This window comes from Thermobia domestica, chromosome 9, assembly GCF_964235325.1.
Source record: "Thermobia domestica chromosome 9, izTheDome1.hap1.1, whole genome shotgun sequence".
NCBI lineage: Eukaryota > Metazoa > Arthropoda > Insecta > Zygentoma > Lepismatidae > Thermobia > Thermobia domestica.
The window spans coordinates 273,193,125-273,220,363 of NC_137462.1; the positions used below are offsets into that span (position 1 = coordinate 273,193,125).

At 38.1% G+C, this 27,239-nt stretch overlaps 1 protein-coding gene across 2 annotated transcripts in view; it reads right to left on the bottom strand.

Moving 5' to 3' along the window:
- The window catches only part of LOC145660698 (limbic system-associated membrane protein-like), a 1,132,467-nt gene that overhangs the window by 714,067 nt on the left and 391,161 nt on the right, over positions 1-27,239 (bottom strand). The window lies entirely within an intron of this gene.

Consider the following 27,239-nt stretch of genomic DNA (forward strand, 5'->3'; position numbering starts at 1 on the left):
CAGTGCCTTTCTCTTGAAGAAGAACAAATTTGATGGCGGCCGGCTGTGTGGACTCCAAAAATTTGGAAATCCTGGCCGGGAATCTAACCCGGAACCACTCGAGCCTGAGTCCAACGCTTTAGGCACTAGTCTGCAGTGCCCAAAAGGATTTACTCCGTAAATATTAATAGAAGATTTACTGCATAATCTACCTAAGGTGAGGCTATGATTAATGTGACGACACTGGATCATTTCACACACACACTCCCTGTATTTCAAGGCACAAGAACGAATGTTGCCTAAAAGATGAAAATATTGCTCCTTCCTAAAGGAATTGAAAAATAAAGACAAAATATCATCTTTCAGCCAATATTTAGTATTACCTTTATTTTGATTTGTATCCTGGAATGATAGATAAGTATACATCACGAAAGTTAATTGGGTTGTAGATCTCACAGGATAATGTAATTACGAAAAGGAAAACAGGCAATATTTCTTACAGAATTGCTGTATACTGCAAATATCTTCGCAGACAATCATTTGTGAGATATATGTCATCGGAATTTTCAAAAATGTTAATAATTTTGAAACGATCGTGCGATATTTGAAACGGATGGAAACTCTGTTCGTATCTCAAGAACCACTACTAGAGTCAGTTAAATATTCAAATGTTCCTATTTGTCGTCCAAGAGGTACTAACTGCCTTAGCACAAATAGAACTCCATTCCTTCCTTCCTTTCTCTCTCTCTCTCTTCCTTTATTCAGTTACTTTTGTTAAAAGTCGGTTTGCTATGTTACTTGGTAACGTTTTTCCTTTCTGCTCTCTTAAGTTTTTTTTGCTTTTCTTCTTTCCTTCCTGGATTCGTTAAAGGAAAAGGTAAAAAAAAATCTTTGAAAAGGAAAATAAAAACTGAACATTGTATAAGAAAAGTTTCACAAGAACACAGTATATATTTTATTTAAAAAAAGAATAAAAATAGAAATATATTTCAATTAAAGCAAGTACTTAAAACTGGCTACAAGAAGAACTCTTTTCAATTACAAGAATAAATAATTATTATATATATTTATTGATAAAAGATCGAGAAAAAATATTTTATCAGTATGAGATACTTCAAATATATAAAACAACGCAAAATATGTATTTTTCTTATTTATCATTAACGCGGAATCAGAACATCATATTTTATTCTAGATTTCGCTACTACCAGACATGCTCTGGGGCACTGCCCCCAGGACTTTCAGAGTTCTGCCCCGGCAGGAGACCAAAACAATACGTCTATAATATAATAGTAAATAGTTTAGTACCGTGTGAAAATAATATTTTATGTGCCCCTTCGAATACTAAGTGTACCCTCCAGTAATATTTTTACCCTGAAGAACACTGGCTACTTCATCAAGATCATACTCAATACTAAAAAATGGAAGGGGAAAGGGTTCCAGAAGAAAAATAGAACGTTATTATAACTCAACCCCTTCTATTCCAAGAATTGGGTTAAAGATTACCATTAATCGGAAGAAAGATGGTAAGATTTTCTAGTCGTTCTAGTAGGGTTCGTAACTATAGGTTGACCCATTTCAGGGCAAATATTTGAAGATAGGTATGTGTATACTCATTTATCTGGGGATAGAATAGTGGAGCATACATCTTACCAGACAAATTTGTAAAAAAAAAAAAAAAGAAAGAAAGAAAGAAAAGAAAGAAAAAAGAAAAAGAAAAAAAGAAAAAGAAAAGAAAAAGAAAAATAGAGCTAGATTTCTAAGCATTATATAATTTAGTTGGATTACTATTGATATTTATATCTATATTTTGTTAACTCCTTTATTTGTGGTTCCCATTTTTACAATATAACTGAATGATACACATACGCTTTTATCAAAAATTAAATTCCGCAAAAAATATTATTATTATCGTAATGAACACAAAAAAATTTTTTTAGTTGTAAAATTCAGAATCATACTTATTGGAATTGAAAACAATAACAAAATTTTGTTTCTCCTAAAAGTATCAAATTGTCTTTTTTATTTTAGTTTGTTATTATTATTATTATTATTATTATTATTATTATTATTATTATTATTATTATTATTATTATTATTATTATTATTATTATTATTATTATTATTATTACTTGAATCTTGTTTTATAAAGATTGCTTATAATGTATTATTTATAATTGTAAGTTAATTGGAATGAATACTACAAAGCCTTAAAATCTCATATTACTTTTGAAACACCCTATATATTTAACTTTTAGCTTTTGTTCAATTCTTCTTGTACGATAAAAATTGCATTGATACACACAGAGATTCATAGAAAAGAAGAGATAACGAGGAGAAGGAAATCAAACTGAGAAAGTATCTCCATTCGGAGAGGAGATAAAAATAGAACCTATGAAAAGCATAGATACATATACACGCACTAAAAATTATATTCCATTTCTTCCGGTCCAGCACTTCCAACTGAAATTCGCAATATGACCAAAGTGAGGCACTCCGTGCGATCGATACATTAATTTGATAATAGATGGCGGCGTTCTCTGTGGTGAGTGGACGTCTGGCACCAAGAGTTAGTTTACTGTAAGGGTAGCATTAAAGAGATGGGAAGTTACCAACCATAGGCAAAATACTAAGGCAAACATAAATATGGTTTTCAGAAATTAAACACTTGAATATATTTTTGTTTCAAATAAGCTCTTGTAAATATAAAAGCTATATTATTTAGATTTATAAACACACACAAAGTAAATTCAGTCAGATAAATTCACTTAACGAATCCATATTTTATCTTAACTGAATATATTAGAACCAACCACATACATGGTTTAATTTTATTATTATTATTTCTTACAAGAAAAAGCCCTTTCTCATAAAATTTCGAATCTTTTCTAAAGAAGCCAGTTTTTAAAGAATCCTAACTACAAGATGTGTTTTATAAGTAGCAAGTACCGTTTTGAAATTCGGCAGCTGTAACGCTGCGGTCGGCATCTCGCCCATAGTCACAGACGCCATTACGGAAACATTCGACCATGTTTACATTTGTTTCTGGTAGATAAAATAAAAATAGCCTTCCTATTTCAAGTGTGTCCTCGGAAAATATGTGAAACATACTTCGGCCAAACCCCGTCCCTTTGTACGGAGGAAACCTTCCCTTTGCGATGGGAAAACAAAGTAAATTACTTCGGCTATGTTGTCAATTTGCTATTCAGTCGTGTGGTCTTGTCGAGTGAAGATCGCAGGCTACTTAGAATGCTAACAAGTCAGTGTACAGCGAAGCCAGTGAAATAATTCAATGTGGCAATTCCTGTCGCATCCAACTATTGAAAGATTTCGGCCGTAGAACCTGTCCTTCCTCTTTCGAGGGAGGTACGGAAAACACACATCGACAGCAACGTCAGCAGAGGCACACTTAAAATAGAAAGGCTCTAGTAATCAAAGTGAAGAAAGTGGAACGGAAAACACACATCGACAGCAACGTCAGCTGGGGCACACTTTAAATAGAAAGGCTCTAGTAATCAAAGTAGAGAAAGTGGAACGGAAAACACACATCGACAGCAACGTCCGCTGGGGCACACTTGAAATAGAAAGGCTCTAGTAATCAAAGTGGAGAAAGTAGAGAAAGTATACCTATTGCATCGCAATGGAGAAAGTAATCAAAGTGGAGAAAGTAATAAAAGTGGAGAAAGTAATCAAAGTGGAGAAAATAATCAAAGTGGAGTAATCAAAGTGGAGAAAGTAATCAAAGTATATCTATTGCATCGCAATGGTGAAAGTTGCTCATTGTTCCGGGCATGGTGGAAAGACTACATCGGCTGGTCACTGAGCATGCACATACAGTAGTAGATTTTAATTTCACACCAATGTTTTGTAAAGGACAAACATTTCAGTAGTGTCCTATTATTTACAATTCGTTTTATTTCGCTTTTCACTAGAATATCCCACGGGAATAAAAATGGGACACAAGCAATTTATTCGCGGTTAAAATTTTAATTCCCTTGACTGATCCCAATGAAGCGTATTGAACAAAACAAATCAGTGGCGGATCCAGAAGGTAAAAACTAGGAAGGTCAACCAGAACCCAGATTATGATGAATTTGCTATAAACTTTCCAAAATATATAGATAATAGCTTCAATTATTTTTACACTCAAAAACGGGGGGGGGGTAGCCTCTCCGATCTGGAAATGAAATGAAATCTTTAAGTTTTACGTCTCACGGTTAGGCCGGTAATCTAAAGGAGACGGCGATGGTGAGAGATGAATGAAATGGTGGAATGAAGAAAGTGGGAGGAAACGAGAGAACCCCGGGAAAACAGACGAGCACAATGTTTGTCCACCACAAAGTCCACATGGCGCGAGCTGGGATCGAACCAGGGACCCCAAGCACCTTACTCCACACGCTCTACCACTGAGCCGGGCTAGATCTGACACTCAAACTAATCTCTTTAAAAAGAAAAGAAAAGAAATCTCATTTCAATAGTTCCCACAATCTCCCTTTTGTTTACAATGAGTTTACATAAATGTATAAAAGTTAAACTTTACAAAATGGAAAACGTGCTACATAATTACCTGAAGCACTGTCTCTCATATTTAAACCAACGTGATTTCCAACTCCACACTTACCTGGAAAGAAATAAAAAAAGAGTCAGAGCATTAATAATCAAGATACATCCATCCATTTTATACACTCATATTCTTAAAGGGATGAAATATATAAAAATAACGCAACAATATTAGGAGAAAACTAGGGATGCGCAGGAGACGAGACGAGACAGAATTTTCCTGACAAAATTCGAGTCGAGACACAGCCCTTCTAATAGAAAAAATATACATTTTTCGAGTCGAGACATCACTCTTAAAGCATATTTTCGAGTCGAGACAGCCACAAATCTTGTCTCGTGCGCATCTCTAGAGAAAACACATGTTACATGATTCTTGATTTGTTTATTTCCTGAGGTGTTTCTTGGAATTATTCAATTTACGCGTGACAAGCCAATTAATTAAAGTTATACAAAACATGGTAGGTAAGTAAGAAACAGTTATAATAAAACAAAGAGTTTTAACCCTTTGGGATCAACAGAGTACGCTACATCATGTAATATTAACTCAACTTGTTGATACTGTAGACAAATAAATTTATAAAGATAACGTGTAATTAACTTGTGGTGAAGAAAGACATAAGGCTAGAGATACAGGGTTGGAACAATGGTTGAATAGCTGTACCTAGTGCAACAGGGAGCGGAAAGCGGGTTTTTGATATGGAGTCCACGTTGTCTAGTGAAACAAGAAGCGCTAGAAATCTATCAGTGGAGGATCTAGAAGGTAAGAACTAGGGGAGGGGCAGTCAGAACCCAGACTATGATAGGTATATCATGAGTTTACTATAAACTTTCAAAAATATATAAATAATAGCTTAAAATATTTTTATCACTCAAAGAAAACGGCCTAGGCCCCCGAACTGGATCCGCCACTGAAATCTACCATTTCCGGTTCCAATACTGGTCTCAATAAAGAAAAAATGGTATATACCAGATAGCAAGAAACGATTTTCTTTAATATGATTTGAGGATCTTATTCTCGTATTTTAACCGAAAATGGGAGATATCTAAACCATCCATTTTATATTTACACAGAGCGAAAACAGTAATACAGGGTGTTCCCCAAAACTGTACTCACACATAATCAACATACTTAATTTATATATATTATATATATTGTTCGTGGAAGTGTGGTCTGGGATGCGGGCAGGGAATTCAACAGGACCTCTTTGATCAATGCATCTTCGTGGAAGTGTGGCATCGAGGAAGTCCCTTGCATCACGATGGAAGTGAGGGGAGCCCCATCTTCCTGGAAGTAACGAGTGAGCACGTTTTTGGGGAATACCCAAGAGATAGCAAGAACTTGGATTTTGGTACGTACTTGGCATTCCAAAAATAAGTTCCATTCCTGCCCTTAAACTCCCCCCTCTCTATTGAATTCAGTAGTTGTAAACTCACAACTTTTGGTTTCAATATTGACACTCCGCGAAGCAGAAACCGCAATAGAACACGATATATATATATATATATATATATATATATATATATATATATATATATATATATATATATATATATATATATATATATATATATATATATATATATATTTACTTGCCTAGCGTCTCAAAGATAGGTTCAATCTCCATGTTGATTCCTAGCAACAGATCACTACCGAATACTCATATATTGAATGTTATATTGAGATCTTTGAATGTAAGATGAAATTAACTTTTTATTGTACATCCTTCTCCACACATACTAGAGACATGGAAGTTAACAAATACATTGTTATAACATAAATGTGAAGACAGCTTCCTGTTTCTCCATTTAACACAAGATATCTACGGGAAGACTTTTTTTTTTTTTTTAGATGTTTCGTAAGTCCCATACCCAGTTTCACATCATTTCAGGACAAGTGTGATTTTTGTATTTTTCATTATATCTTGTTCAAGAAGGAGGTAAAACCCCGGACCCCCCCTTTGCATACACCACTGCCCATTTCTGTCTAGAAACATTCAGGTTCGTAGGAGAAACTTGAAAGATAATTGAAATATGTACAGGATTTTTCTGGCACGGTAAAATGTCCAAAAGCTACCCTGTGATTATTCCACACAGACTCCAGAAATGTCCTACAAGAATCCGATAAATACGAAGTATTTGGATATCCACAGCATGGCCAAGGAACACTAACTGGCCGAAATGGGTCTTCTCGTAAGCTAGGATTACGCAAGAGAACCAAACCACTTGACCTAACAACCCTTTGTGGGCTTGAGCTGCTCCAACGCCATCTGTTAGCGAGCGGTTCAACTACTTCCAGTCTAGCGACGAACACAGAGAGCGCTGCCCCGCCCTGTCTCTAACACATGTTCGTCTTTTATTCACATGACTCCCCAGTTTGTCTCACGACTCTAGGTGGATGCTAAAAATTGGGAACCGACAATCGAACCCAGAACCATGCGAAAGTGAGTCCAACCCTCTAACCCTCTATGGTGTCCCCAACGTAAAAGAAGAGATGAACTAATATTTATGACGACATTCAAGAACTGTTCCAATAGAAACGACTACATTTCGAGACGAGACATGATTTATACGACAATTTTCGAGACGGGACTACTCAATTCCTCTGTCGTTTACATTCTTATCGTAAGCATCCCGATATCCCTGACTTTATGTCCTTTTAATGTCCAAGGAAGGAGTCTATGCCAGGCTCATATTCACGGGAGGCTAGAGGGCCTCCATCCCTAATTTTTACTGGCCCCTAAGAATTTTCACGGTAGACTTGCAATTGAAGTATAATATGGTAATGAATGATAATACGGTTGGATCGGGCCCCCTATATTTTTGGACTGGCTACGGGCCTGGTCAATGCTACGTTTTGACAAGAACATTCGTCAGGGCCGGATTTAGGGGGGTTACAATGGTGCACATGCACCCCCCCCCTTCGTTGTAAATATACACTACCTAAGTGGGAAGCTAGCAGTTGAAAATAGCAACACTTTCCGAAAATTTTTGCTGTCATAGTTCCGTTTGGGCTTAAAACAAACGGAAGTTTTGCAAAATCGATAGTTTAAGTGAGTTTTCTAAAAGTAGAAGGAAAAGGATCAACGCGAACAGACACTTAGAATTTCCAGGGATTTCCTTATTCACACCACAGATGCCTAAAGGCATTTAAAAAATTCCAATTCAATTCAAATGCACTGGTAATTATTGGTGTACCCCATCAGAAAGTCCTGGATCCGACCCTGACATGCGTATTATTAAACTGGCTACAAAATGAATTTTGCAAACAAAGCAGAACTTAACAGAAGTATATTCCATTTCATTCCCAATTATGGAATTGAGATTTTGGGTATACTCACTGGGAAATAAAACAAAACAATAGTATTGACTAACAGAATGTATTCCACTGTCAGTCTAAAATTTGTTTACACTCACTGAGGGGGTTGTTAATCACTACAATTAGTTTAGACTGCAGTTTTAATTATCTCTTGCCGAGTCAGCAAGTATTGACTCCTCCTCACCTCATTATCTCTTTTCATACATTTATAGATTTTTCATCAGGCTGTTTTTTTTTTTTTTTTTTTTTTTTTTTTTTTTTTTTGAAATGGACTACATTATATCCTTGGAAGAGGGATTTTTTTTTAATTTTTTAATTCTTTGCGAAAGCGATGAGAGGAACGGTAGAAACGAGGGTCTCTTACTAAACGATTCAGCAGCGCATTGGGACAAGTTTGATGGATCTGACATGAGAATCGCATATAGGACTTGCTTAAAAATGAATGCGGATTTCTCCAACTCTCGCGCGTTGGGGGAATCGAGTGAATTAATTACAGATACTCCCTCTCTCTCTCTCTCTCTCTCTCTCTCTCTCTCTCGCCATCACTCTCACTCCACTACATCTATTCGCCCACCCACTAACCCCTTTTAAAATCCCTTCTCCCCCGGTACGTCTCTCTCTTTTTACCATTTCCCCACCTCAAAGCTTCTTTCTGCAAGGAAATCCATAATTCAAACTCTGGAAATGTTCGGAACAGCTGGCATGACTTCGAAACCGGGAGGCGGGTTTTTTAATATTTCAAAAACTTGCAGCCGTTTTCTAGTCTGGTTCATGTTACGCTACATACGCTTTTTTTTCTTTCTTTCTTGGTTTCTGTATCCGTTTCGTCTCATTGTATATGTGTGTGTGCCTGTTTATAGGAGGAAGGGCGTAGTACTCATCGGTATCGTTATGGGATGTTGGCATTTTTTTTAAATAATAAAGAAAGAAAAAAAAAGTTGCAGTGGACATTGCCATGGCAAACAAATATCACATCTCCTTTCTCCTCTCTCTCTCTCTCTCTCTCCCTCTCTCGCTTGCTCGCTCACTCGAATGTATTACACTCATATGTGTTCATACTTTATATGTGTACAGCCTACAGAGCACTCAACAACGATCCAATTCACTTTGTGGATAGATTTTTCATATAAAATAAGAGATTTTTTTTAAAGGGCCTGTCACAACGATATTTCTGCGCCAAGGTACCAAAAAAAATTTGGTTACGCGAATTTGATCCTAAAAGAAGTGAGTGTACTGAACGCAAGGACCCAATACTAATACTAATATTATTAATATTAATAAAGTGTCGTTTCACACTATGAAACTACGGTCGCCTTCCAAACTATAAGAAACCAATAGTCATGGATCCAGGGGCGTACCCGCGCGGGTGGTCTACCCCGTCTGGACCCCTCCTTAAAAAAAACTATTGTTGTTCTATAGTTTTTATTCTATGAATCATGTAATATTAAAATTGTGTTTGAGACATAAGACTTGAGTGAACTGGTGTTGTCCACAAGATTCGAGAAACTTATTGTCTCGTCTCGTCTCGAAAATTACGAGAAATTCCTCGCCTCGTGGTCAAACACTAACTCTTGCTAAGGCCGACAGAGTGACCAATACTTTGGCTCAAACATATAACTTAGCACAAAGTGTAATCAATGATGGAGCCAGCCTGAAGCCGGGGGACTAACCCCATAGTTAGGAATGCGCACGAGACGAGTCGAGACAGGATTTTCCTGACAAAATTCGAGTCGAGACACGGCTCTTCCAATAGAGAATTATACATTTTTCGAGTCGAGACATCACTTTTACAGCACATTTTCGAGACGAGACAGCCACAAATCTTGTCTCGTGCGCATCCCTACCCATAGTTTTTTGAGTTAAAAAATAATTAAAGCTATTATTTCTATATATTTTTGGAAGTTTATAGTAAACGTTGTAAATATTCTTTATTGGACAATTTTTTAAACATTAAATATACTTTCAGTTACTTTTTTTTTTTTTTTTTTTTTTTGTTATACAATGCGTAAAATAATACTTGAAATTCACAATGTCAACGTCCAACCTAGTCGTAATATCTATCGAGAAAGAGTTAAGAGTCTTCATCCCGGCGAAATTAAAATACCGCTAATTTTACAGTAATTATGTGATATCTTCAAATAGATAGAAGATAATTGAAATTTGGAACAAGAGCGCCCTAGACAATATTATTTTGCGTGAGATACCGTTATCACAAGTCACCTAGTGGCTTTCCGTTTTCAGCTGTTTAGAAACGCGAAAATAAATGCCGATTTTCAAAATGGCTCGAAATCGAAAGCAGATAAGTGAGTGGTGATAACGGTTTCTTATGTAAAATAATATTGTCTAGGGCGCTCTTGTTTCACATTTCGATTATCTTTTATCTATTTGAAGATATCACATAATTACTGTAAAATTAGCGGTATTTTAATTTCGTCGGGATGAAGACTCTTAAGTTGAAAAGGTCTGCAGAGCTCATGAAAACTTATAATATCATGATAAACCTATCATAGTCCGAGTTCTGGGTGCCCCTTCCCAGTTTTTAGTTTCTAGATTCGCCACTGAGTGTACTTATGTCAAACTAACTAACTAACTCTATGGCCTATGGAACCCGAAGGTTCAATGACTCGTTCACAAAAGCTCCCCATTGCCTTCTACCCTTAACTTCTACATTATTTCTATTTCTGCGAGATCCACCTTAATATTGTCCTCCCATCTGCGCCTAGATCTTTCTAATGATTGCTTTGCGATTGGACTTCTAGTTAACACTTTGAAAGCGTTCCTACTTTTTTCCATCCTAGCTACATGACCTGCCCACTGTAAAGACCTAGTGCGTACGTTATTTAAATTTTGATATGCAAATGTCATATCAAAATCTTTGCATATCAAAATGGAAATTATATGTAAATATGTAACCACATATACTTTATATCAATTCATTTAAATATTTAATATGCATAATTAGATGTTAAAAGCCAACAAGATGTATATGCTTCGTAAAAGAATTCATATCATTTTCATAGGAAGAGATGGAAGAACTTCGAGTACAAAGTTTTTTTTTTTTCTGGAAGAGCATTTCAAAATTTTCAAACTGAAGTTCAGCAAACTCATAGCCTCCAGCGGAACACACACGAACAGCAACTAAGATGGTACAACTGTTTCCAGCTTACTATGAGTTTCCAGACTAGATTTTGGACTATTCAGAAATAATTGTATACAGGACTACAGCTATATGTCAAGGACTAGTGGATGAGAGATGGGTTGGCTACTCTCCAATATAGCGCCGTTCAGTCGCGTACATGGCTATTGTATACTAGTCACACCACAGTGTTGTTTTTTGGGAACAATAAGGTGCTAGAAACTCTCTTGATGACGTATTTTGTCACCTTACCCGCCCGCCCCGCCACGGCTCTAGGCCGGTAAAAACGAAGCTATCGCCAGCCTCAACGCGGAGTAATATGTTTTTGAAATTGTGATTTGGTTTTCGAAAATTTGAGTTTATTTAAATTTAAAAGGTTCTTGGATGCACCCGTTTATAAATTATGATTATTTAACACGGTATGTCACATGTCCGACAGTATCACGTACTCTTTCAGTACGTTTTAACAGTACTATTTACAGGCAGTTGTTTGAGCTCGTTGAGCGGTGTTCGTCTGCAAAGATGGAAGGGGTTTTCTGCCCACCAATGTATCCGGAAGACATATATATTAATTAACCACCCCTAAGGTAATGACAGTCATGTATTATAATGTAGATATATAGTAAATTGTATAATGTTATTAATCTAAGGTTTGATTTTGCAGCATATTTGTTCAATAAGCAGGGATGAGTGAAATTCAGTAAAAGTTTGTATTGAGATTACACCCCGCTGCAGACTGTGTTTGGGTATAGATGTCACTACCTGTCACGTGAGTTCTTGATGGAAGGGGGAACATGTATTTTTTCTAATATGTTTTGTTTTCTTAATTGTTTAAATAGTCTTCCGGTACATGACATATGTTGTGTTATATATCAAAATATTCAGAGAAGATCAAAGAATCATGTAAAGTATGTGAAACTCACCAGAGATTGTATATAAATGTAATATTAGGGCACAACAGTGGTGACCTATTTAGGAATTTCGGTTGTCACCAAAAGAGAGAGAGAACGTTGACCATAAGAAAACCGGTAGACTGAAGGTGAGTCTAGGTTTTTCAAGTTCCAGCGAGCCTAATGACTAGGATCGCAGGAGAGGTCATGGCACACTTCGTTAGGAACATCGAGTGACTTCACGTCGCTCAGTGAGACACTTCGTTCTTAGTTTGAACACAGGACACATCGTTCAGAGACACTTCGAGTCTGTTCATAGGACACTTCACGTCGCTCAGTGAGACTTTACTACGTTTGAGTTCTTAGTGCATAGAACATTTCATTTAGTGACATTAGTTTATCATGTCTTTGCTAGTGTAATAGCAACTACTATGACATGTATCACATAGTGCTTAGATAGCAAAAAGGGGAAATATCTTCTCTATATGACCCCATCGGGAGTGTTTTTTTTTTTAAAGTAACTTGCTATAGTTACAGTTGCGTACATATAGTTAGGGGTGTTTCGTTGTACACCAAGACCAGCTATTATCTAAGAACATGTACGTATTATAAAGAGATTATTAACGAGTGTTGGTGGACTCACCGTGTGGCTCACATTTACAATGAGCACACTTCCAACCAGTTTGTTTTGTGTTTAATACACAAATATGTTAGAAGATATGTCATCAGCAGAACATTTATTTTTTTTTATTTTAACCTGTGCATCGCAAATTAGTGCACCACAAACAATTTTTCTTTTAACTTGTGAAAGTTAAATAGTGGGACTTTTTGCACCACAGAGCACCAAATACAGTAAGGCGTGACGAGCCTATGTCACCTTTACTGTAATAGTGATGACAGTAACTCTCAACTTGTAACAGAGAGATATCAATGCAGAGATCGACGAAGACAACATGATCTTCAAGACTGATCATCAAAAACTGTAATATGTGGGATAAAATTACGTCACGCATATACGGAAGAATGCGTGCAGAGTGGAGGATCCAGACAACAGTGAAGACTGGACTCATGCAGGACATATCTGTGAAAACTACAAATTAAATCACGCGTGGACTAGAACTATCGGTATAAGTAAAACATATTGGCCACTAAAATGAGTATCATTTTTTTTTCTTTCTTTTCGTGCACAAGTGTTGTTTGTGAAATCGAGTGTAAATATTTCAAATTCAATTCCGCCAAGGATCTATTAAATAGTTATGAAAATCTACTTATACGTCTGTTGCATACTACAATCCCCGTACGAATCCTGAAGGTTTACTTGCTGCCTGGTGAGTACAAAAATATCTAAAATGTTTTGTAACTTCTGTTCTTTTCAGGTGGACTTCGTTCGGCGACTTCATTTAACTTACTGCTAATGGTACTCCTTGTTAATGTATTCTGTTGGTAATCATTAGACTCAAACTCATGTTACATGAGCCGCTACTAATTGTGTAGCCCATGAGTCGCTTCGAGAGATCGTACAATCAGGGTAGGGAAACATGAACTATGAGACCTATGTAGATCTCAAAATCGGGATTTTTCTGTTTAATTGTAAAAGTAGCATAGATCTACATAGGGGCATTTTTGATTATTCTATCAAAATTAAATTTTTGTTTTTTTAAGAGTCTCAACATTTTTTTTTAACTCAGTCTCTACCGCAACCAAACAGTTCATAGTTCATGGAACCCACGAGGACAGACAGTCTTCTCAGGTGTGACGTAAGACTGCTGTCAAATGTAGAGAGAGAGACACACCTCACCATCACTGGTACGCCTTCCTCTTCTCTCTACAGAGCCTCACGCAAATTTACATGCTTGACACTTCATGTCGTATGCAGATTTCAGCACACCTGTGCTTGGAAGGTAAATTCTTCATGTGTCACCCAGCCGGGGGCTCATCACACCTTATTCAATTGGCGCCCAGCGTGGGGCTTGATGGACGTTTCCGTCCTTATTCAATTGGCGCCCGAGCTTTAGGGGCTAAGCATACGCTAGCAGCGTAAGCCGAAAAGGGTACCTACCTTGATACACCAACAGAAGTACAAGGGTAGAGCAGTAACTTTTCATTTTTTTTATTATCTCTTATGCCGCGTGATAGTTTGAAACATAGGCCCCATAGTATCCAAGAACCTTATTACAGTGTGTTATATTTGTTCTTGAAGAGTATGTATTGTGAGTGAAAATTTTGTGTCAAGTGTATTTGCATAAAATTAGGGGGGAAAGATTTTGTGTGTAATAACCATTAGGCATATTGGAGTTTTGTTTTGTTTTTGATTAAATGCCGGTAACGAGAGCTCAGACGCGTAAGATGGAAGAGGAATTTAGATCTGACGTGTACGCTCAGCGTATTGAGCTGGATGTAGATATAGCTAGAAATAATGTTACCGTCAATAGCGTAGAGAATGTCAATGAACTAGAGAAAATGCATAGTGAAACAGGCGTAGAAAGAACCACTGAAGATGTAGTAGGTTCAGGAACCGGTGACAGTCACGTACGTTACGGTGACGTCACAGAGAGAGAAAACAGTGACCCAGCTGATGGACAGTGTGGCCAACCTGTCCCGGAACACACAGCTGAGGCAACACCCAGGGAATGTGAGGTAGTACCTACCGGAAGTCAAGTCGTAGAGACCGGAAGTGGGCAGTCCGGAGCTCAATTCGTCACGACCGCTGACTTATCGAGGCTGCTGAACGGGTTATTAGATTCTATTTCGGCTAAGATTGAGCAATCTAGTGCGTTAGTTGCTGAACAATATAGAGCTAGTAACCAGTCTGCGTGTGAAAAACTGGAGAAATCGTTTACGGCGAAAATAGACTCTTTTGTAATAGAGAATAATAAGAAATTTGAGCAATTGAACGAGTCAATTGCGTCAGTCAATCGGAGACTTGACACCTCCAATTTAGAGTTACAGACACAGCTCGTAAGTACTAGTCAAAGGATACAGGCTTCATTAGAGCAAGTTAGCGACAGGGTACAATCTAATGAAATCTCGATCGCATCATGTAGTAGTGAGATCCGAAAAGTTGAACAGTCAGTGAAAGATGCTCAAAGTTCACTGACAGTTCAAATCAGCGATGTCGAGAATAGATCGAAGGACCTCAGTGATAGGATAGGCGACCTCTCCACCAAACAAACAGACATCGATCATGCAGTTGAGAGCATGCACTTGCGAATGGAGAGAGTCGATCGAAGTATAGATGACATTGTAGGCAGTCAGGCCGAAATTAGAGCTGAACTTCAGACAGTGCAAAGTGAATTTGCACTGAGATCTGAATCAACAGCACAGCTGGGAGACAAAATCAAGGATCTCCGAGACGAAATGTCTCGTGAGATACAGAAAGTAAAACAAAGTTCACGACTAGAGATAGAGACACTACTAACTGCACGAGACGGGTTGTCGTCTCGTTCTAGCGAGAACGAGACACAACAAACTGAGGAGAGAGTAGTTGTCGACAGTGGTCCCAGCACGAGCTATTTGATAGCCCCGCCTGTACTGTTCTCGAGTAATAGTAGGGAAACTGTGCCATCAACATCGCGTGTGGGAGGACACGGAAGCGTTCACACAGTTCAAAGTAGTGGCGAAGCTGCCCAACTTGCCACTGCAATGAACTCGTTCTTGCACAGAGACCTGAAACTACCGACATACAATGGGAATGAGGACGAATCAGCTACCCATAATTATCTAGTAGATTTAGATAATTATTTCGAGCTAACTGGAGTAGCGCCAGAGCATAGACTGAGCTTCTTAACACGCTCGTTAAGAGGAATCAGTTTACAGTGGTACAAAGTGATGCAACACAAGATCACCGACTATACTAGTTTCATAGAGGAATTTAAGAAAAACTACTTAAGCTCCGATCGTTTAGCGTCCTTGCGTGCCACCCTGCTAATGAGTCATTATGACCCTCGAATTTTCAGACAGCCTAGTGAGTACCTTCTCACTCAGCTGCAGAGAAATGCTGTTTTGGACCCTCCCTTGTCCGAACAAAATCTTTTAAAATTACTACCGAGACAGCTTCCTCAGTGGATCTGTAGGTGTTTGATTAGTGCTAAGCCACAAAGCATCTCAGAGCTGCTCGCGTTAGTAAATGAAGTACAGTTAACGCACAGGGAGAACGGTAATAACCAGCAGCGTAGAAACATAAATATGATTGAAGTGACAGAAAACAATCAATCAGCAGGGGGGAACTTCAAACGTAACACGAGACGTAACAGGACACAGCAGGGGCCGTATACTAGAAATAGTAGGGGCAGGCTAGAACGGTCTAATGAGAATAGAGAGCCTAGTAGTAATCCTCGAAATGAATCCCGACAGAATCGGTTCAGGGGGAATGGAACTAGTTCGTACCGAGGTACAAGAGGTAACAACAGAGGCAATAGGAATAGGCCTAACCACCAGATGAGAAACAATAGAGATGAACAGATACAAGTTCTTGAAGTGTACGATACACGAGACGAGACTCGGGCAAGTACTTCGAGACAAGTACAGTCCGACAACAATGGGCGTGTCCTGAATGTTTCTCGTAACTGAGGACATTCGGCACACATTTGGAATCCCATTAGCGTGGAATCTCAGGATAGCGATTACACCCCAATGAGGTCGAATGTTGTAACTGAATGTGTGCTGGAAATTTCGAGAAATGAAGTAGATGAAAATGAGACATTGGTCAAAGAAGTAAATGTAAATGCTAGTGATAATTGTAATCAGTGCCAGGAAATTATTGAGAAAAATCATTTTAAGGAAAATTTAGTTAATTTTGATACAAATAGTGAGAAATTAGAATTGAGATTGAGAAATGGAAACGTAATACTGTTGAATCGAACAGAATATGATCAAGCAAATGCTATTTTTGATAATTTATTAGACACTAGTGATGACCTAGTTGTTAGAAATAATGTGATAACTTTACCTGAAATTGAAGTTATCGTATTCGCTCAACCGGTACTTGGCTTATTGGACTCAGGTTCGAGCATCAACGCGATCAGTAGTGAATTGTGGCAAACAGTACAGAATAGTAACCCCAGACCTGCGTTCCTTAGAACAAATAATATGAAAGTAACATCAGCATTCGGAAGTAATGTGGCTAAGATTCTTGGTCAGATTTTATTGCAAGTAACAATCAATGGAGAAGAGTTTGAAACTGTGTCATTAGTAGTGCAAGGGTTGAATAGAAAGTTGATTCTTGGTTCTCACAAGTAAACCTTACGTTTGGGTGAATCGAGTTGCTGACTGAGACACATATGAGAAAGTAGTACTAAATGTGGTCAGTATTTCAGTGAAGTTTTAGGTGCGAAGCTCCAGGGGTTTAGGAAATACAGCTACCAGAACATCACATGGAAGTACTGAATAGTCTTCATACAGTTGGAGGTAAAAGCTCTGTAAGACCTCTTGTAACGACAAAAGGTGAATAACAAATATATGGATACATATTAGGACTAGGGGGAAGTCATATAGTAAGGATATACCTGACGGCGGCCATCTTGAAATCCGCCATTTTGAATTAAGGTTAAGTTTTTAAAATAGGAATAGGGTCATGTGATACATGATTTAAGGCGCAAATTCAATCAGAAGAACAATGGTGACGTTAATTTTGATTTACGCGCAATCGGTAAAAAGTAACAGACAAATTAAATATTATTGCAGCATATGTATTAGTCCTTTACCCCACCTTGTAAATTTTGTGTTAATGATAATAATTAAATAAAAAGCAGGTGGATAAATATTAGGTGTATGGTAAGAGTTGCCTTGATGGCAACCATATTCAAATCCCCCATTTTGAATCAGACAAAAGTTTTAAACAAAACGCATAACAGTGACACCTTATTAATAGCAAATTTTACCATAACTCCAACGGTATAACCATTTTTGCTTTATCATTAACCAGCACAAAATTAAATGGATCGCTCCTTACGACTACTGCTTTGACGGAATTGTTAACGACAAATGTGTCAAGTGTAACTCGATTGCCTTTGTCAGGTGTGCTCACTGTGAGCAGAGCATTTGTGCAAGTCATGCACTCTTTTCTGAACTACACACTGATTGTACTAATTGAGGACTTTCTGGAAGAAAGACCCAAGTTCAATTATGACTCAATTCCACTTTGGTCATTTTTCCTTAAATTAGCAACTTGTTTATGCGATAACAAATGCTGGTTAATGATAAAGCAAAAATGGTTATACAGTTGGAGTTATGGTAAAATTTGCTATTAATAAGGTGTCACTGTTATGCGTTTTGTTTAAAACTTTTGTCTGATTCAAAATGGCGGATTTAAACATGGCCGCCATCAAGGCAACTCTTACCATAGACCTAATATTTATCCACCTGCTTTTTATTTAATTATTATCATTAACACAAAATTTACAAGGTGGGGTAAAGGACTAATACATATACTGCAATAATATTTAATTTCCCTGTAACTTTTTACCAATTGCGCGTAAATCAAAATTAACGTCACCATTGTTCTTCTGATTAAATTTGCGCCTTAAATCATGTATCACATGACCCTATTCCTATTTTAAAAACTTAACCTTAATTCAAAATGGCGGATTTCAAGATGGCCGCCGTCAGGTATATCCTTACTATATGACTTCCCCCTAATCCTAATATGTACCCATATATTTGTTATTCACCTTTTGTCGTTACAAGAGGTCTTACAGAGCTTTTACCTCCAACTGTATGAAGACTATTCTGTACTTCCATGTGATGTTCTGGTAGCTGTATCTCCTAAACCACTGGAGCTTCGCACCTAAAACTTCACTGAAATACTGACCACATTTAGTACTACTTTCTCATATGTGTCTCAGTCATCAACTCGATTCACCCAAACGTAAGGTTTACTTGTCAGTTCTTTGCTGAGACTGACGCTGTGTTAGACTATGGGAGAGGGGTGTTCAGTTTGAAGAAGCCAGTAGAAGTAGATGTAAGTTTCAAAGACGTCGAAATATCAAATGAAGATCTAGTGCTAAGAAATATTGAGGAGATTTTTAGTTTTGATGATCTCGAAGGCGGAGATCCAAGTAACGGTTATTCACTTGTAAGAGGTAGACAAGTTGGCAATCATGAAATGGGTACGGAGATAGGGAAGAATAGGCTAATTGAGAGCAACCCACCCGTAAAGTCGCAGGTTAGAGGATACCCGACGCCCACAGAATTGGCCAGAACCGTATTTTCACCAGAAGAGTGGAAAAATTTTCAAACGCGCGCGAGTGAGCGTGATATAAAAGAGCACGTAGATGGCTACACTGATCTCACTGATTCTCAGAGAGCAGAACTCACCTCCCTCCTCATAAGACATAAACAGCTGTTTGATGAGAGACCCGGTTGCATTAGAGGTTATGAACATGAGATACATCTAACCGACACAAAACCGATTCGTTCGAAAATGTTCCCGTTTGCACATTGCTATCAGAATCAGGTCAGGAATGAGATTAATCGTTTTCTAGCATGGGGAATAGTGAAAAAGGCTGCCACGCCTTATAGCAATTCACTAGTAGTAGTACCGAAGAAGAATGGGAAGTTACGCCTTTGTATCGACGGGCGCCCTCTTTCGCGGGTCACTTTGGCAGAAACAGACCAACCAATCCCCGCCATTGACGTTTTACAAGAGTTGAGCGACAAAAATATTTTTTCTGTTTTCGATGCAGTAGATTTTTTCTTTCAAGTACGTGTAAAAGAGGAATTTCAGAAGTATCTAGGATTTGTGCACGAAGGCATTTCATATTGCTTCGTCAGACTACCATTTGGTACAAAGACGTCTCTGTCTTCCTGTATAAGGGCACTTGATTTAGTACTAGGAGATGATGTAAAGAGCTTTTGTCAAACATACGTCGATGACCTAGCGGTAGGCTCGTACAATTTTACACAGCATTTAGACCATCTAGACCAAGTTTTCACTAGGCTGGAAACTGGCGGAATAACGCTCAGATTAAAGAAATGTGTTTTTGCACGCACACATGTCAAACTTTTAGGTTTCGAGTTGTCTGCTGAAGGAATCAGAAAAGACAGGGAAAAGATGGAGAAAGTAGTAAATTTTAGACCTCCAAAGACGGTGAAAGAAGTTAGACAGTTGATAGGTTTCCTCCAACATTATCGTCCCTTCAGTAATCGTTATTCTGAGGTACTAATTCCACTTTTTGATCTTCTGAAGAAGAATACGAAATTTAAATGGGAAAAAGTGCATGATGATGCCTTAGAAAAAATAAAAGAGATTTTTCAAGAAGAAATCGTTTTAAAGAAACCACTTCCTGATAAAGAATTCATTTTAGAAGTGGATGCAAGTGATAGGAGTTGTAATAGTATCCTATATCAGATAGACGACAATGGTGAAGACAGGGTCATTGGGATGTCTTCCAAAGTCTTCAATAGTGCGCAGAGGGCGTACTCGATTACTGAAAAGGAACTTTTGAGCTTAGTAGAGGGTGTCGCTAAATTCAAATATTATTTGATAGGAAGGAAATTTAGAGTTCGCAGCGATCACTTATCATTAAAGTTCATTTTACATTGTCGATTGACGAATCAACGTATCACACGTTGGGCCTTAGGGCTCGCGAATTTAGATTTTTCATTCGAATTTGTTCGCTCAAAAGACAATAAAGCGGATTATCATTCACGCTACCCAGCGCAGTCTAGTAACGTGACAAATTTTGACAGTAAGCCTGTGTTACGCGAGACATTAATGTCATTGTTAGAGGAAGTTCCGTGTGAACTTCGGAAGTTAATTGCAGTGTTGCCAGAACTGCAATCGTCAGATGCCTTTTACGGTCCTCTGAAGAAGGCGACACAGAGTGCCGAAACGTCGAAGAAAATAAAAAGTCAGCATCACGAATATATATTGTTTAGTGGAAGATTATGTAAAAGAGATAAGGATGGTGTAAAGATTTGTATACCAGAAGTTTTGGTTCGACCACTTCTGCAGTACCACCACGATGAAAGTGGGCACCTATCCGCTTCGAAGCTGATACCACAGCTCGTCGAAACATACACTTGGCCAAAAATGAGAGAGCAGATAAGGAAATACTGCGGGTCATGTGTCATTTGTCAGAAGGCTACTGCCCCACACACCTACATGTGTGGGCCACTAAACTCTATTATTCCTGAGAAGCCTGGTGTGTTCATCGCCGCAGATTTCTGTGGACCACTAGTGCGAGGTATAGGTGGTGTCCAATACATACTTGTATTTGTTGACATTTTCTCTAAATTAATTGGTCTTTTCGCATGTCGTCGCGCAACCACACACGCAGCCTTACAGAAGTTGAAACAGTTTCTCAAACTGTGTCCGCGAGCTGAAATTCTATTGACGGACCACGGTTCTCAATTCTGCAGTAATCAGTGGAAGAGAGAGATTCAGGCCTTAGGACTGAAACATTACATGTCTACTGCCTATTACCCTCAAGCGGAACCTGCAGAGACAGTAGTGAAAAGTACAACCAGGATGTTGAGAAAGTATTGCCATAACAATCAACGTTATTGGCCAAGACATTTAAGTAAAGTAGAAAGATGCTTGAATAGTGCTAAACATCTTAGTACAGGGTTTTCAGCTTATGAGCTGCATCTGGGAGTTTCGTCCACTGCTGACGTTGCCAGAATATTTGAAATACCCGAGGTTGAACGGCCTGTAGATAAGGATTACTTCGTAGAAGTAGCACACAAGAACTTGAAGAAGAATGCAGCAGCCAGGAAGAAATACTTCGATTCTCATCATACTTTAGTACAATATGATGTAGGACAGTTAGTGCTAGCACGTGTATTCCCGAAATCTGATGCTTTGGCCGGAATTTCGAAGAAAATATTACTGATGTATTCTGGACCCTGGTTGATCCTCTCTAAAACTGACAAGAATGTGTATACTCTCGCTGACCCACAGACTAAAGTGGCAGTGATGAAAAGAAACGCTTACTTGCTTAAGCGGTATAGAGAAAGAGAACCTGAAAGTCAGAGAAAAATGCCAGCAACTGAAGAAGAGATTGCTGAAACACCGAAGAAGAACTGAGCTCTTCGTGTTATATTCATGTAAATATTTTGTTTTACGTGTAACATTAATAGTTGAAACTTTTGTGTATGTATTATGCCATTAGATTATTATGGGAACAAGTTTTCTTTCATGTTTTTATTAGGTATTAATCAGTATTGTTGTGTTAAAGTATTTTCTATTACGTCCGCACTTCTTGTATATACTTGTGTGTAATGATGTATTTCGATAAGCTTTGATAGCTAAAGTATCTTTACTCTCAAAACATATCGAAAGGGGGGAATTTGTAAAGACCTAGTGCGTACGTTATTTAAATTTTGATATGCAAATGTCATATCAAAATCTTTGCATATCAAAATGGAAATTATATGTAAATATGTAACCACATATACTTTATATCAATTCATTTAAATATTTAATATGCATAATTAGATGTTAAAAGCCAACAAGATGTATATGCTTCGTAAAAGAATTCATATCATTTTCATAGGAAGAGATGGAAGAACTTCGAGTACAAAGTTTTTTTTTTCTGGAAGAGCATTTCAAAATTTTCAAACTGAAGTTCAGCAAACTCATAGCCTCCAGCGGAACACACACGAACAGCAACTAAGATGGTACAACTGTTTCCAGCTTACTATGAGTTTCCAGACTAGATTTTGGACTATTCAGAAATAATTGTATACAGGACTACAGCTATATGTCAAGGACTAGTGGATGAGAGATGGGTTGGCTACTCTCCAATATAGCGCCGTTCAGTCGCGTACATGGCTATTGTATACTAGTCACACCGCAGTGTTGTTTTTTGGGAACAATAAGGTGCTAGAAACTCTCTTGATGACGTATTTTGTCACCTTACCCGCCCGCCCCGCCACGGCTCTAGGCCGGTAAAAACGAAGCTATCGCCAGCCTCAACGCGGAGTAATATGTTTTTGAAATTGTGATTTGGTTTTCGAAAATTTGAGTTTATTTAAATTTAAAAGGTTCTTGGATGCACCCGTTTATAAATTATGATTATTTAACACGGTATGTCACATGTCCGACAGTATCACGTACTCTTTCAGTACGTTTTAACAGTACTATTTACAGGCAGTTGTTTGAGCTCGTTGAGCGGTGTTCGTCTGCAAAGATGGAAGGGGTTTTCTGCCCACCAATGTATCCGGAAGACATATATATTAATTAACCACCCCTAAGGTAATGACAGTCATATATTATAATGTAGATATATAGTAAATTGTATAATGTTATTAATCTAAGGTTTGATTTTGCAGCATATTTGTTCAATAAGCAGGGATGAGTGAAATTCAGTAAAAGTTTGTATTGAGATTACACCCCGCTGCAGACTGTGTTTGGGTATAGATGTCACTACCTGTCACGTGAGTTCTTGATGGAAGGGGGAACATGTATTTTTTCTAATATGTTTTGTTTTCTTAATTGTTTAAATAGTCTTCCGGTACATGACATATGTTGTGTTATATATCAAAATATTCAGAGAAGATCAAAGAATCATGTAAAGTATGTGAAACTCACCAGAGATTGTATATAAATGTAATATTAGGGCACAACAGTGGTGACCTATTTAGGAATTTCGGTTGTCACCAAAAGAGAGAGAGAACGTTGACCATAAGAAAACCGGTAGACTGAAGGTGAGTCTAGGTTTTTCAAGTTCCAGCGAGCCTAATGACTAGGATCGCAGGAGAGGTCATGGCACACTTCGTTAGGAACATCGAGTGACTTCACGTCGCTCAGTGAGACACTTCGTTCTTAGTTTGAACACAGGACACATCGTTCAGAGACACTTCGAGTCTGTTCATAGGACACTTCACGTCGCTCAGTGAGACTTTACTACGTTTGAGTTCTTAGTGCATAGAACATTTCATTTAGTGACATTAGTTTATCATGTCTTTGCTAGTGTAATAGCAACTACTATGACATGTATCACATAGTGCTTAGATAGCAAAAAGGGGAAATATCTTCTCTATATGACCCCATCGGGAGTGTTTTTTTTTTAAGTAACTTGCTATAGTTACAGTTGCGTACATATAGTTAGGGGTGTTTCGTTGTACACCAAGACCAGCTATTATCTAAGAACATGTACGTATTATAAAGAGATTATTAACGAGTGTTGGTGGACTCACCGTGTGGCTCACATTTACAATGAGCACACTTCCAACCAGTTTGTTTTGTGTTTAATACACAAATATGTTAGAAGATATGTCATCAGCAGAACATTTATTTTTTTTTATTTTAACCTGTGCATCGCAAATTAGTGCACCACAAACAATTTTTCTTTTAACTTGTGAAAGTTAAATAGTGGGACTTTTTGCACCACAGAGCACCAAATACAGTAAGGCGTGACGAGCCTATGTCACCTTTACTGTAATAGTGATGACAGTAACTCTCAACTTGTAACAGAGAGATATCAATGCAGAGATCGACGAAGACAACATGATCTTCAAGACTGATCATCAAAAACCGTAATATGTGGGATAAAATTACGTCACGCATATACGGAAGAATGCGTGCAGAGTGGAGGATCCAGACAACAGTGAAGACTGGACTCATGCAGGACATATCTGTGAAAACTACAAATTAAATCACGCGTGGACTAGAACTATCGGTATAAGTAAAACATATTGGCCACTAAAATGAGTATCATTTTTTTTTTCTTTCTTTTCGTGCACAAGTGTTGTTTGTGAAATCGAGTGTAAATATTTCAAATTCAATTCCGCCAAGGATCTATTAAATAGTTATGAAAATCTACTTATACGTCTGTTGCATACTACAATCCCCGTACGAATCCTGAAGGTTTACTTGCTGCCTGGTGAGTACAAAAATATCTAAAATGTTTTGTAACTTCTGTTCTTTTCAGGTGGACTTCGTTCGGCGACTTCATTTAACTTACTGCTAATGGTACTCCTTGTTAATGTATTCTGTTGGTAATCATTAGACTCAAACTCATGTTACATGAGCCGCTACTAATTGTGTAGCCCATGAGTCGCTTCGAGAGATCGTACAATCAGGGTAGGGAAACATGAACTATGAGACCTATGTAGATCTCAAAATCGGGATTTTTCTGTTTAATTGTAAAAGTAGCATAGATCTACATAGGGGCATTTTTGATTATTCTATCAAAATTAAATTTTTGTTTTTTTAAGAGTCTCAACATTTTTTTTTAACTCAGTCTCTACCGCAACCAAACAGTTCATAGTTCATGGAACCCACGAGGACAGACAGTCTTCTCAGGTGTGACGTAAGACTGCTGTCAAATGTAGAGAGAGAGACACACCTCACCATCACTGGTACGCCTTCCTCTTCTCTCTACAGAGCCTCACGCAAATTTACATGCTTGACACTTCATGTCGTATGCAGATTTCAGCACACCTGTGCTTGGAAGGTAAATTCTTCATGTGTCACCGAGCCGGGGGCTCATCACACCTTATTCAATTGACTCCCAAGCGTGGGGCTTGATGGACGTTTCCGTCCTTATTCACCACCTGAGCCTCCACGATTTGATGACCCTAACAATGTTTGGTAAACAGTATACGTTATGCAGTTCCTCGTTATGAAGTTTCTGCCATTCCCCATTCCCGTTTCTCTTGGATCCGAATATTCATCTCAGGATCTTGTTCTCAAATGCTTTCAGTCTACGTTCTTCCCTCAGAGTAAGCGGCCATCTTTTGCAACCATATAGAACAATAGACATGATTATCGTTTTACATATTTTAATCTTCAAATTCCTCGACAGAATTCGCGACGACAAAAGATTTTGAACTGAATAATAATAATTATATCAAAATACAGCCTAATTGCAATGAAGTTGGGGGGGGGTCGCCGATTTCTCTGTAAATTGGGGGGGGCATTCAGATGCAGAAGATATATATATATATGAGGGTTTTAAGACAAATTGCATTCAAATTATGCCAAATATTGTATATTCATAAATAGAATGGGGCTCCCACATGAGCTTTGGGGGGGCCTGGGCCCCCCTCGGCCCCCCTCAGGATCGGCGCCCTTGGGGGAAGGGGGTAAACTGACGTTTATGCTAGCTTGTAGATCAGTTTGTATAGGTAAACAGTAGAATGACAAAACGGGGAATGCAATACAATATTTTATATAGAGGTTATGTTAAGTGTTTTCTATTTTGCAAGAAGCACACTCTACATTCATGTAAATAAAATACACACATGTGTGTCTGGATAAGATGTATAATATGAAAATACACACTTTCTTTGGCGTGTTAAATTGTATTCATGAGTGAGGAGAGAAAATCCAATTTCCAAATGTTTATATATGTAATCATTCGTCTACCATCTTTTTTCAAGGTAAGAAACACCTCCTGCTTATTATAACAGAAAAAGTCAATTTTCAAAACTCATACCAAAAGATCTATCATTTCAGTTTTTTTTTCTAAATTATCCTCCGGAACAATTCGAGTGACGCATCTACATAACCCGCAGTCAGTATAAGCCCTCCTTCTATTTCATTTGTATGATAATGTTAAAACCTCCCTTTCTCAGAAAAAAGAAATTGAATGGGCAGGAGGCGTATCGCATTCTACCTTTTTTTCCCCCCATCTCCCTCTTCAGAGCTTCTTCTTGTATATTGGGCACACGCCCACCGTTGTCGGAATTTTAAGAGTTAACTAAACGTCGTTCGTAATATTCCATTCTGGAGAGGAGGGTCAAGTATATTACTTGGTTTAGTGATGCAGCGAGAAAACTATTTTAACTTAAATAATTATAAACGAACGTCATTTCCGGGCCTAAAATTGGAAAATGGATAAGTAAGTAAAAAAATATAGTCGGTTATGTGCTTCTTAGAGCTGTGCTCTTTGTGTACAGGTTTTCTAAACAACAAATTATAGTCGTCCATTGTTGAAGTTAATTGTCAAGGCTATATGAAACTAGGGTCCGAAGCACTGATATGTGTTCAAATTTTAAACTCTTCCATCGACAAACGAACTCGGGATTACGTCCCACAAAGGGACTCACCTAGAAACCAGCAGGAAAGAATGGGAATAAATATTGTAATACGCACTGTTTTCGAATAGTTTGAAGTGGTCCTACATAGCATAGTCGCTAACGTTCTCGTTTTTGGTGCGAGCGGTCTCGGGCTCGATTCTCGATGGGGACGCTCGGTGAATGAGGTTTTCCTGGGTTTTTCTCATTCATACCAGGCAAATGCCGGGATGGTACCTAACACACAGGTCCCAGGCCGCTTCCTTCCTTTCCCAATTCTTTCCACCTTCCCTTTCCCCGAACAGTGTGAATTGCCAAGGGACATCTTTCCGCATACGTGAAGGGCTAATATGGCTAAAAGATGCCGAAAGCCCAGAAATCTAATTCCTAATCC